Source organism: Littorina saxatilis, linkage group LG4 (assembly GCF_037325665.1).
Source record: "Littorina saxatilis isolate snail1 linkage group LG4, US_GU_Lsax_2.0, whole genome shotgun sequence".
In the NCBI taxonomy this organism is placed as follows: Eukaryota; Metazoa; Mollusca; class Gastropoda; order Littorinimorpha; family Littorinidae; genus Littorina; species Littorina saxatilis.
Genome location: NC_090248.1, coordinates 6,720,236 through 6,731,765, shown reverse-complemented (window position 1 = coordinate 6,731,765; position 11,530 = coordinate 6,720,236). Strand labels below are relative to the sequence as shown.

At 43.4% G+C, this 11,530-nt stretch overlaps 1 long non-coding RNA gene across 1 annotated transcript; it reads left to right on the top strand.

The window, feature by feature from the left end:
- Positions 1–3,774: 3,774 nt before the first annotated feature.
- On the top strand, positions 3,775–4,710 carry LOC138963840 (uncharacterized). The gene is made up of 2 exons (XR_011454934.1): positions 3,775–4,093; positions 4,278–4,710. It is a non-coding gene; the product is annotated as an uncharacterized lncRNA (long non-coding RNA).
- The last annotated feature ends 6,820 nt before the right edge of the window (positions 4,711–11,530 follow it).

Genomic DNA, 11,530 nt, shown 5'->3' with positions numbered 1-11,530 from the left:
ATATAATTGAAGAGGAGTAGTCTTCCTGTTAGAAAATGTGTACTCTGCCTTGCAGATTACAAATTTGTGCTGTCGGGGCTGGGTAAGGGAGTGGAGGGTAAGGGGGTGGGGGTGGGTAAGCGAGGGGTAAGAGAGACAAAAGAGAAAAGCGGACAGGGAAAAGTCACTGCCTGAAGTATTCAATAAAGCCACACACAAAAAAAGAAATTACCACATATGCAGGTTTTCAATTCATATTTTTGCAAAGTATCTGCACATGCATGTGTGCCTCTGTGAGTATGTTCGTGGCTGCTTTCATGGGGTGCCTGTATCCTCAGGAATTTGAGGATTTCTTTTATCTCTCTATTTCTGACACCGTTGATTTAACGTCATTTTTACAGGACAGGTTTTTTCCTTTCAGTTATAAGTTGCAGTAGTTTGACCTTATTATTTTAGGACAAGTAGAGCTCGTTCACCAGTAGCAAACACTCACTCAATCCGTCAGTGTGCCTGAGTGTGTGTGATGGGGGGGGGGGCTCTCCCGTGACCGGCCACCTGCAATGTACGGACAGGTTTGCACTGGCCCAAGGGTGTCCGTTCATGAGAGGGACTGCTGTAACAGCAAAACTAGTGTGATACATAAGTAATCAATTTATCCACTTGACTATATTCACAACAGGGACCTATCACTCTTCTTTGCATGTTTTTATGCCTACGGAGTTTCCAATAATCTGCAACACATGTAACCCAAATTCAACATGTGCCCGTACAATACCGCTTCTTTTATGAAAACATTGCTTCGGCCATGTTGATTAATCAACCAATTTTCTTGTTCTTTTGTTGAATGAGGTATCACACACACACACACACACACACACACACACACACACACACACACACACACACACACACACACACACACACACACACACACACACACACACACACACACACACACACACACACACACACACACATACCGTAGTACACACATACACACACACACACACACACACACAAAAACATCTTTTTTTCGCTTTTTTTTCTCTCAATCTGATAAAGAACAGTTCTACGTCGCGTTACGTGTCTTACAAAACGTGACAAAGTATGGAAACATTCGATCCCAAGAGCCAGATATACGTGGAACGACGAGTAAAGAATTGATCGTAGTATCGGTGCTATGGCAACGGACTGTATAGCCTTAATTACGTTTGTCTAAAAAGGCAACAGTATTGGCTTTTCATCTTCTCTGACAGCGCATAACTCAGAGTATTTTCAAGAGGATTTTCTTGCAGGGTAAAGGTACACCCCTTCCTGATTTGGTTCCACCACCATCTCAAACCCAGGCAGGCTTTTACGTTGGCTAGGAGCATGCCTAGCCCTCCACTTGGGCACATACCAACAATCAAACCCGTGGCTGCCTTCTGGGTAGACTAGAAAGGGTTTTGTTGTTGTTGATAATTTTGATTTTATAGACTGCCACCAGTGTTCGTTAAGAAAATGATTTATAAAAGAAAAATTCTACCCTGAACAGAATTCACCATATAGGCCTAACCTCCCCCCCCCCCCCACACCCCCCAACCCCCCACCCCCCCCCCCCCCCCTGTCTCCAAGCCCAACAAGAAAGAGGCTTATTGGACAGAAATCGATCTACACGTATAACATTCTATACATATGAATAAAAGAGAGTGTCTGTCTGTCTGTCTGTGTGTGTGTGTGTCTGTCTGTCTGTGGTCGCCATACCTCTGAGATGGCAAGGGGCAGGAACAAGATAGTGTGCACGTACACTCCGTAGGTGCTGCAGATGTGCACCTGGGTTTTAGTTTCTTGATTCATTGTTTCCTTTCTCAGATTATGGACCTCTCATTTATTGAATACAGCCTATATGGTGCAAGACCAGTTCAGTGCCTACTGTTCACCAGACCTGTAGCAAGCACATCATGCCAGTGATATTAGAGACTCGCTATTGCTCCTATGAGGGGAAGAAATGAAGAATGAAAAATTAACTGGACAGTTCCGGAAATTTCTAGAAGGTAAGGGAGATAACTCTTTTTTTGTATCCAAACAAAAGAGGTAAAGCTAATGATAATGGGATAGCGAGCGTCTTAAATTGCTACAGGGCTCCGCTTACTCCCGGACGAAGCCTGGCTTAACTGCTAGTCTATAAATAATACATTCTATCTTCGACCCTTTTCCGTATTAACAGGTGTGTTTGTTGTTGTTGTTGTTGTTGTTGTTGTTGTTGTTGTTGTTGTTGTTGTTCGTTGTTGAGGTTTGTTTTCGATGTTTTCGGTCGTGGTGGTGGTGGTGGTGTTTTCTCTCTTTACCACCGACTAAAAGAAAGTCATTGTAACAGTTTGAAGATGCGAGTAAAAGGAGGAGGACGGTAACTGGATGATAAACGCACATAAACCTGACCGTGACTGAGTGCCCTTGCACTAAAGCTGAAACAAAACAAAATTCCGAGTTTTTCATGGACGGGTGTTTAGCTTTGATTTCCAGTAAATCCATCACATTGAAGGCTGCTAAACATTGTAGAGTGCTCTTTGTTGACGTTAACATTGCCACAAGAAAGTGAACATGGTTCGAAAGTATTAGACTGTAACAGTGAAAGCCTTCACCATCACGTTGTGACTCGTTATTGTATTGCTCGTTTTTTTTTGCCTTAGTTTGGAAACACTAATATGTGACAGATTGAACAAACAAACAACAACAACAACAACAACAACAACAACAACAACAACAACAACAACAACAACAACAACAACAACAACAACAACAACAACAGCCGATTCTGCTTTGACGCAGAAATTTGAAATCCATACGAGATCCTCCAAGGACTAAGATCGAGAAAAAGTGCAAAACTATCCAGAAGACCTTTCACAAAAAGGGAATGTTGAATTCATATACATATTTTTCATGTGTGACTCTCGTCTTGAGGAGTTAACAAACACTTTCGGGAATCCAAATCTCGATAGCATTTTGATAACCATGCAGGCTGTGTTAGCAATAGAAACATCACAGCTTAACTCACCATTGGGAGGTGGAAATGTTATTCGAAACTGCAATATAACAAATGTGGAAACATGTGACGCACTTGCATGAGAAACGGCAGTTACGACATCATCTCTGACGTCATAAAATCAGAACCTGTAACAAATCTTGAAGGGAGTGTAGCAGCATCAAACACGAACAAAGTACAGTTCACTGTAACACTTACATTAGTACACTCTTTGGCTGTTCTTAGCGTTCCTTATTCGATTCGTTCTTGACTTCCATATCGACGTCACAAATACTTTAAAGCTTATACATCACGTGCCGTCATTCCTTGGTTTGCATTACCATCAGCGACAGACTGACGAAATAAAGATGAAGAATATATGTGACCCTCCACCACGAAATGAGTCGCATGTCACCTCGCGCGGTTCTGCGCTAAACTTGATATAAGTCCGGAGAGTGTATGGTAACAGCGTGAGGGTCACCTTAGTCACAGGCTTATAACTCAAACAGTTTTCGCTCTTTTCTAAAACGGGTTTCACCACTGGATAGAGCATAAAATACTCTTTAAGAAAATGTAAACATGAAAATCATGCAAAGGTGACATGCGACTCATGCCGTGGTGGAGGGTCACATTATAAAGAATATACCAACACTGTTTTCTGTCGTATTTTCGTTTTCGTTTGAAGGTTGGTGTGACGAATGGAATTCGTGTATCGACTCCCTCTCTCATATTAATCGAGACTTCACTAGTTGCGTACACAAAACGAGGTTAAATGACCGAGACTATGTCATGACGACACTGTATACATATGACGTCAACGCTCGCGCCATTAGTCCAAAACTAGTGCAGCGTACAAGGCAAGAATGTGTTTATCTTCATGGAAAGAAATTTAAACGAAGAGAGCAAAAGAAAACAGCGTGCATTGGTATTAATTCGTGAATATGAACTGTACATATATTCAGTTGAGGTTGCTAGGATGCAATGCTCTGACCGTTTCATTGACTCCAAGATGGCAGCAATCAACGAAGCCACATAGATTGCACTAGCATATGTTTCACCTTCCGTGGACGGATTTCCACATTTTTGCGATCTCCAAAGGTCCACTAACCGAAGGTAAAACACGCTAATACATTTTAACATTATTGATTCACAGGAAAACACAGGTATTGTTCATTTTTCCATGTGTTTGTGTCAGTCTGTGAACTCTTGTTTCTGTGTTTGTTTTAGAGAAACAAATTGAATGATATCGATGGAAATCATACTTGATAATAACAGATATTGCACGTGTGTGTTGCAGAAGGTGCAAGTGTACAGGGGTGTACAATGCTTGTGTAAATGATGTCGTGTGAACACTGTGGGAAGGGCAACGTCAGCGGTAACCACGGAAGGAACCACCAACGTCCCCAAGTGTCACCCAGATCGAGTTTATCATGATGAGTAGACTACTTTATATTTTGTGAACACTAACACACCGTCATGTCTTCATTTGTGTAAACCGAAATACATTTGCAACGAGAAGAAGAAGTACGTTCCGCGCTTCGATATCAAACGTCTACGCAACAAGAAGAAGAAAGACAATGTTGTTATGTGTGTGTGAAATCGCACCAGCGAAATCATAATCTATAAAACTTTCATTTGAAGATTCTAAGAGAAAGGGATTGATGTCTGCAAGAATGATCACGTGCATGTTTTTGAAAGTACAGAATTATTAAATTTCTTATTACTTCTTTGCACTTGTCTCTGTTAAACATTGATCAGCCCTAGAACGAGAAGCAGACGTCACAATGGGGGCTCGAGTCACGGGATATTGAATCAACGTTTTACTTTCGATCCAGCCGTTCCAAATTTTTCTCGTTTCAAAATTGCTGTAGGTTTCTTGCATGTCGATTTGTATTGTATATGTTCGTACTTCATCGCCATCGTCTCATCATATAATTTTATTTATTTACCTTTAGTTATATTACTTATCACAGATCTATAACTCAACGTGTGCCCTATCACACGGTAAAATAAAAACTGGAAGTGTTGTCAGCTGAAACGACACGTTAAAAAATCAATATTTAGCGAGACCACTTTTGATTTGTTAGCTCCCGATTTTATTTGTGGTGTTCCAATTCATCAGTGTGATAGTATTCTTACACGTACTATCGGAACCATCATTCCCCTTAGTTTGTTCTAAATTACGCGGGAGGTTGGTGGGAGTCAGGTACCTAAGAGGTAAGGATTTAATACCTGTATTTCCCTGTGAAGCCCTATATAATCGACTTGTGGATATCAGTCGTATTTACTTGCTGTAGAAGTGGCTGTAAATTAATCTACACAGTAAATGATGCGAATTGACAGTTGAGTTGATACATCTTGTATATTCAACGTTCGATCGAGTGAAAGATTGATCTTTTCGCCAGAAAGAGTCAAATAAAGTTTACAGTGTAAGTTCTCGTTGGTAGATAGAAGTAAACTGACTCACGATAGAACGTGGAAACATAACTCTTTGGGTGGTTGTGTGGAAACGTAACGTAACATACGTTGAAGAATTATTTCAAAGTACAGTAGAAGTAGAGCTAAACTAGGACTTGCATTTTGTGCACGAAGGCGCCGCCCGACTGTTTCTTTTTGTAATTTGATCCGAAATTTAGTAGCTCGACGGTGTTTGAGCAACATACATTTTGTACGTTTTGGAATAATACGCGAGGTGACTTATGAGTGACGACAGTTCCCCAGCTCATAATTTTAGAAAGTCCACCATCGCAGCCCAGTTGGCACGGAAACAGCCGGCCGACAAATCGCTTCCCATAGTGACCATAGATAAGAAGGGAAGAAAAACCCTTACTGTCGGTAACGATCGGGAAGAGGTGATAGACTCGTTACCAATTCCTGCTGACGAAGAAGAGAGTGTTCATCTCTCTCTTCAAGTTGACAGCAACCGTAACGACGAAGAGGTTGATCCACAGGCGTGCACGGACGTGTCACCTGTAAATATGTCTCAGTCCACAAGTGTAGATCCGCTAGAGTTGACTAGACAGCTAATGGCCGAAGGACAGTTGTTGGGGTTAGAAGGAGCCGAGTTGCGTGCATTTGTTCTTGATCAGAAAGAGAAGCAACAAACTCTTGATCGCGAAGAACGAGAACGTGATGCTGAACGACAAGAACGTGACGCTGAACGACAATTCCAACTGGAACAGTTGAAAATCCAGAACGCCAACCAAGAGGGCAACAGGAACAACAACTCGCCAGGACGTATTCGCGAAGATGATGGTTTCAAGCCCAAGATTCCTTTTCTAGACGACCGTGATGACATCGAGAGTTGGTTCCATCAGTTCGAGCATTATGCTCGAGACTGTAACCTGAGTGATGCAGCAAAAGCTTCACGTGTAGTGTACTTTCTGAAGGGTAAGGCGAGAGTCATCTTCTCAAAGCTGAATGAGGAAGACGCTAATGACTACGACACTCTCAAACACGCTTTGTATGAGGGCTTCCAACTCACTAGCGAAGATTATAGAAAGAAGTTTCGCCAAACCAAGAAAAGCGCCACTGACACGTATAAAGAGCACATCACGAAGCTAGAACGGTATCTAGACAAATGGGTGGAATTAGCAGAATGCGACCAAGATGTAAAAGATCTCAAAGATTTGTTAGTCCGTGAGCAGGTGTTGGACACCCTTCCTCCTGACCTCGCCGTTCACATTAGGGATAGAGACCCTAAGAGCGCCAAAGAGATTGGGATGATAGCCAACACATATCAACAATCTAGATCGAACGTCAAAACTTCATCGACGTACGTCAAGCCTGAAAAACGTCGTTCTCCCCAAGAAGAAACAAGAATAGCTGCTCCATCAACAAAACCCGCAAATCAAACTCTAAAGGCAAAGTTGAGTGACGCCGAGAGAGAGAAACTGCGAGCATCTGGATGTTGTTTCATTTGTAAATTGCAAGGGCATGTCTCTCGTTTTTGTCCAAACAAGAGAGACACAGCAGGTGCAGTTTCATCGAAGAAAGATACACTTGAGACACCGATCCTCTTAGAAAAACTTTGCGGAAATTGCAAGGAAAAGAAATGTGCCGAAGTGGTACCAGTGAAGCTGAATGGAACAATTGTCAACGCTTTGAGAGACACTGGATGTACTGGTATCATTGTCAGCAAGAAGTTTGTGCCAAAGGAGGCATATTCAGCGAAAATGAAGGAGACTACTCTGGCAGAGAAAGACTCCAAGAAGATGTACCACACCGCCGTGGTGCACATCGATTCACCCTACTTTGACTCCGAGACAGAAGTAACGGTGATGGACGACCCAATTTACCCTGTCCTCATAGGTAAATGGTATGGACTAGGTAAAGAGAAGAAATTGACTCCCACATATCCTGTTCGAGACCCAGCGTGGTACCCTGGGACAGCAGCTGCTGTTACCACGAGAGCACAAGCGACAGAAGACGCCCAGAAACCAAGCTGCAGTCACAAACAGGGAGTCAAGGAAGAAGAAAGACTGTATTCGCCAGCTGATCTGAAGAGAGAACAGGCAAGTGACCCTTCGTTGAAGACCATCAGGCAATTTGCCAACTCTCCAGAAGGGATCAATGGGATACGGTATTCATACAAGAAAGAAATCCTGTATAGAACAACGAAAGATCGCCACGGAAACGACCGTTCACTAGTAATCGTTCCGAAGAAACTCAGGAACAAAGTTCTTTCATTTGGTCACGATCACCCCATGGCAGGACACTTAGGTCAAAGAAAAACATCTGACAGAATTAGAGCAGAATTCTGGTGGCCAGGGTGTGCAGGAGACATTCGTAGGTATTGCTTGTCCTGTGACACATGCCAAAGAACTGCACCGAAAAGTCAGACAAAGAAAGTCCCTCTGGGAAGGATGCCACCCATCAGTTCAGTTTTCAAGAGAGTTGCGGTGGATATCATCGGCCCGGTCAAACCTATGTCGGAGAGCAAGAAACAATACATCTTGGTATCTGTTGACTACGCTACCCGATACCCCGAAGCCGTAGCCCTGAAAAACATCCAAGCAGACACCGTAGCTGAAGCTCTCTGGGAGATGTGGACTAGATTGGGAATCCCAGATGAAGTGATAACGGACCAAGGCACACAGTTCACCAGCCACCTGATGAAAGAAGTGAACGACTTTCTCAGCATCAAACACCATATGACTGCACCGTTTCACCCTCAAGCGAATGGTTTGGTCGAAAGGTTCAACTCCACACTGAAGAGCATGCTGAAAAAGTTAGCGATCGATCAACCGAGGGAATGGGACACGTTTATCCCCGCCCTCCTGTTTGCATACAGAGAAGCTCCACAAGAAAGCATGGGATTTTCGCCGTTTGAGCTGCTGTATGGGAGATCTGTCAAAGGACCCATGCAAGTGCTGCGCCAAACATGGACCGAAGAAGAAATCTCAGGGGAGCAGAAGACTACAGCAGAATATGTAGTCAACCTCAGGAACAGAATAGAAGAAACGTGCAACGTGGCACGTGAGAACCTGAAGAAAGCGGCCAGCAAGCAAGCCCATTTCTTCAACAAGAAAACGAAACCAAGGACGCTAGAAGTCGGAAAACGGGTTCTACTTCTACGCCCTGTGAAGAACAACAAGCTGGAACTTACATGGTCAGGTCCCTACAAGGTTGTGGAAAAGTTGAATGAATTCGACTACAAGATCCAAGTTGGCAGAAGAACACGGATCTACCACATCAACCTCATCAAGGAGTACCAAGAACGGGAATTGAGTTCCGCCACTCCCAATCCCAGTTCATCTGCCCAAGCGAGTGTTCCTGCTTCAAACGAAGAAGAAAGTGATGAAGAAGACGGAGGAGAAGAGGTCGTGGCTGTTGTCATGGAAGAGGACAACACGATGGACGATGACATCTTCAAGTATGACACTCAGAAGATGTTACCCCTCCTAGAAACTCAAAGAACCGAAAATGTGAAGAACATCCATTTCGACGAGAAATTGGACGAGGCAAAGGTCAGGGAGGCGAAGATGATCTGTGAAGAATTTGAAGAGTTCCTAACAGATGTTCCAAAGACGACGAACCTGGAAAAATGTTCCATTGAAGTGACAGAGAAGAAACCAGTCTTTGTGAAACCCAGACCCATACCTCACGCCATGGTAGAAACTGTCGAAAAGGAAATTGAAGAAATGCTGAAGTTGCATGTCATCGAACCTGCAAACTCTCCATACAACTCTCCCATCGTCCTGATAAAGAAGAAGGACGGAAAGTACCGTTTCTGTTCTGATCTGAGAGCTCTGAACAACGTGGTAGTGTTCGACGCTGAACCCATCACCGATGTCGACCATCTGTTTCAAAGTTTAGGAAAGGCGAAATACTTTTCAAAGCTAGACTTGACGAAAGGATATTGGGCGATCCCAATAGAGGAGGAGGATAGAGACAAGACGGCATTCACAACTTCAGCGGGCCAATTTCGTTGGACCAACATGCCATTTGGATTGAAAACAGCGACAGGGGTGTTTAACCGCATGATGAGGAAGCTACTCAATCCAATCAGAAGAAAAGACGTCCACCACTTCATGGACGACGTGCTTATAGCAACTGAAACCTGGGAAGAGCACATGTCAGCTCTGAAGGCAGTACTACAGAGGCTACAAGAAGCCAATTTGGCAGCAAAACCCTCCAAGTGCTACATAGGCTACACAGAGTTGCCGTACCTCGGACACGAAGTGGGAGGTGGAAAATGGTGGCCAGAAAGCGACAAGATCAAGAAGATTCAGGACGCTCTCCCACCCACCACGAAGAAGGAACTGCGGTCGTTCCTAGGACTCTGCAACTTCTACAGGTCCTACATCGAGTCATACGCGAACATAGCTGTTCCGTTAACCGACCTGACAAAGAAGTTCAACCCAGACAAGCTTGTCTGGAACGACGAAGCGAGAAGGAGTTTTGAGACACTCAAAGAGAAAATCTCACAGAAACCTGTGCTGTGTATGCCAGACCACAGCAAACCTTTCGTGCTAAGGACGGACGCCTCCGACAAAGGAATGGGTGCTGTTCTCATGCAAGAGCACGAAGAGACTCTACGACCTGTTGCGTACCAAAGCAAGAAGTTCAACGGAGCAGAAAGTAGGTACGCCACCGTAGAAAAAGAATGCCTAGCTACAGTTTGGGGAGTGGGAAAGTTCGAACGGTATCTGTACGGGAAACACTTCACCATTGAGACAGACCATCGCCCACTCAAACATCTCCAACGACAACCGAACAACCCTCGTCTGATGAGATGGGCCCTCCAACTGCAGCCATACGAGTTCACCGTACGTGTTATCCCCGGGAAGGACAACCACGGTGCAGATTATATGAGCAGAGCGTCGTACGATGAATAATTATCTACTTGGGATAGGATAATTATCTTGATCCATGGGGTTATGTGACGAATGGAATTCGTGTATCGACTCCCTCTCTCATATTAATCGAGACTTCACTAGTTGCGTACACAAAACGAGGTTAAATGACCGAGACTACGTCATGACGACACTGTATACATATGACGTCAACGCTCGCGCCATTAGTCCAAAACTAGTGCAGCGTACAAGGCAAGAATGTGTTTATCTTCATGGAAAGAAATTTAAACGAAGAGAGCAAAAGAAAACAGCGTGCATTGGTATTAATTCGTGAATATGAACTGTACATATATTCAGTTGAGGTTGCTAGGATGCAATGCTCTGACCGTTTCATTGACTCCAAGATGGCAGCAATCAACGAAGCCACATAGATTGCACTAGCATATGTTTCACCTTCCGTGGACGGATTTCCACATTTTTGCGATCTCCAAAGGTCCACTAACCGCAGGTAAAACACGCTAATACATTTTAACATTATTGATTCACAGGAAAACACAGGTATTGTTCATTTTTCCATGTGTTTGTGTCAGTCTGTGAACTCTTGTTTCTGTGTTTGTTTTAGAGAAACAAATTGAATGATATCGATGGAAATCATACTTGATAATAACAGATATTGCACGTGTGTGTTGCAGAAGGTGCAAGTGTACAGGGGTGTACAATGCTTGTGTAAATGATGTCGTGTGAACACTGTGGGAAGGGCAACGTCAGCGGTAACCACGGAAGGAACCACCAACGTCCCCAAGTGTCACCCAGATCGAGTTTATCATGATGAGTAGACTACTTTATATTTTGTGAACACTAACACACCGTCATGTCTTCATTTGTGTAAACCGAAATACATTTGCAACGAGAAGAAGAAGTACGTTCCGCGCTTCGATATCAAACGTCTACGCAACAAGAAGAAGAAAGACAATGTTGTTATATGTGTGTGAAATCGCACCAGCGAAATCATAATCTATAAAACTTTCATTTGAAGATTCTAAGAGAAAGGGATTGATGTCTGCAAGAATGATCACGTGCATGTTTTTGAAAGTAAAGAATTATTAAATTTCTTATTACTTCTTTGCACTTGTCTCTGTTAAACATTGATCAGCCCTAGAACGAGAAGCAGACGTCACAGTTGGTAAAGCTTTCTGTACCTTTATTTTATTTCATTTTGTCGAAACATCTGTGACTATAACGTATTGTTTTG